The sequence below is a fragment of the Palaemon carinicauda genome, chromosome 36, assembly GCF_036898095.1.
Source record: "Palaemon carinicauda isolate YSFRI2023 chromosome 36, ASM3689809v2, whole genome shotgun sequence".
Classification (NCBI taxonomy): Eukaryota; Metazoa; Arthropoda; class Malacostraca; order Decapoda; family Palaemonidae; genus Palaemon; species Palaemon carinicauda.
Window position 1 is genome coordinate 24,909,286 of NC_090760.1, and position 2,500 is coordinate 24,911,785.

Consider the following 2,500-nt stretch of genomic DNA (forward strand, 5'->3'; position numbering starts at 1 on the left):
GTGATTGGTAACTTCAATGGTATAGTTGGAAGGAATAATCAAGGTATGGAAAATGTGATGGGTGTTGAGTGTCTTAACGAAGTTGGAAATCAAAATGGGGCACAATATTCAAGTTTTTATACAACAAGCAATCTAGTTATTGGAAGTACTTGGTTCCAGCGCAAGAACATGCAAAAATATACATTGACTTCACCATGCAGTTACAAGGAAAAAACCATGGATATCAAATGATACTTGGAATACTATAAAAAACCGAAAAAGAAAAATAAATGACTGTAGAAAGATTTCGAATAAGTAAAGAAAATTACAAGGTAGAGCCTGCTAAGTATTCTAATATTGATAGTGAAGTCAAAAGAAAAGCCATGAATGACTGGAGAGAATATTTAGACAGGAAGTAAGATGAGGCTGACAAAGCTATGAATCCAGGGAGTGGTTATGATGTAAGAATTGCTCATAGAATTATTAATGGAATCTCTATTTGGGCAAAGAAGAAGAAGGATATACCCATTAAAAAGAGAGATAGATCTGTATAACAACAGAAGATGAAGAAAGGCAACGTTAGATTGAATAGTTCAGTGAGGTCATGAATAGGATATGAAGCGAATAATTTGGTTGATATAACTCAAACTGAAGAAGACCTTGATGTGCTCATGAATGAATTCAGTGTGTTTGAATTCGAATCTATCCTTAAAGAAAACTAAAGAGAATGAAAGCCCATTGTTACTATGGAATAACTGCTTAGATAATATCGGCTGAAAATGAAGTGACTTTCAGAATACTTACAAGATTAATTTATAGAATGTAGCGTGAAGAGGCAAAACCTGATGAATGGGAGGTAGAAGTGTTGTTGAAAATGACAAATAAAAAAAAGAACATTTAACTGATTGAAATAATTGCAAAGGCATCACACACGTCAGGTGTCATGAAAATATATAGTATACTCATTCTAAAGATACTAGAGAGAAGGATTGATGAAAAGCTGAAATATGAACAAACAGGATTTAGAAAAGGTAGAAGTTCTACTGCCCAGATTCTCATTTTAAGTAATGTGGTACAGCACTGTGTAAAATATAGGAATCCCCTTTTGATTGCATTTGTGTACTACGAAAAAGCCTTTGATAGTTTTCACTGACCAATTTTGTGGAGAGTCCTACGTTATTTTGGAGTTTCTCTTAAATGTGTAAATTTGATTAAATCTGTTCATGAGCATAGCAAGAGCAAAGATGACGTTAGTGTAGCTCTCTCAAATGAATTTGCAGTGAACAGTGGAGTACTCTAAGGAGATGTGTTGTCACCTATGTTGTTTATCCTCCTCATGGATTTTTGGAATGGTGGGGAAAGATTGGACTGAATTGGTAACAGGAAATTAGATGACCCAGAGCATGCTGACGACGTTACCCTTATTAGAAGAACACCACAGGACTTGCAATGCTTTCTTACAATGATGCATGAAATATGACATGAGGTTAGGCTTAAGATAAATAGAAGAAAAGCAGAGATGATGAGAACGGAATATGCAATGGAAGATGAAATATCCTTGGAAGGAAAAAGGAATGATGAGGTGGAATCATTTAAATATTTGACAACTACGATCTCCAATACAGGATTTTCAGAATTTGAGTTTAACGAAAGATTGAAAAAAGCAAATCAGGCAAAAGCTACGTTAAGTAATATTTGGAAATCAAATCCCCTGAAATTACATATAAAAATCAACCTATATTTCACTTTAGTGATATCGGTGTTACTGTATGGACACGAGTCTTGCTATGATAATGAAACAATATCCAAAAATTTTTAAAGATAATGCTTGGAATATCTTTTAGTATAAATCGACAATGGAAGAAAGCTCCATCTTTATTTCGCAGAGAATGGTCAAATAATACTTCAGGTAGAAAATGTCTGATTTGCTACTGTACACAACAAGATTGCAAAGAAGGCACCAGGGGAAATTCCTCAGACTTATACAAATCTCAAAAAGTGCGAATGCAGAGCATTTTCTTTTCATAAATATGGACATGGGAATAAAATATTTTTTCTTTCATATTATTTGTTAAGAAGAGACTGTCATTTTCAAATGAATATCATAGTGATGATGCACTTACTGAAGATATATCTTGATGGTTTTGTGGTATCTTCAAACTTGAATGTTGTCTATACATTAGAAATTACTCTAAAAATATGGTATTCATCCTTCGGTTTTTACTGCTTTAGTTTCCCGAACTTAACATTTTTTTCATCAGCAATGATAAAATTCCTAATGTTATGCATCAGGGAATAGAAATAGTAATTCCACTGGGTTTTGTGTCGTCATGTCCCCTTTATCACTTGCATATGATTAATGTCTGGCGTTTTTATCTTCCTATTTAGGTAATACACAAGAAAACAAAATCTGATTATCTAAAGACGATACTTCAACTTTGCCTGTACAATCCTGACATAGGGATTCATATCCACCATTTGAACCATTTAAATTTTCCTTTTATTATCTGAAATAAGGTCT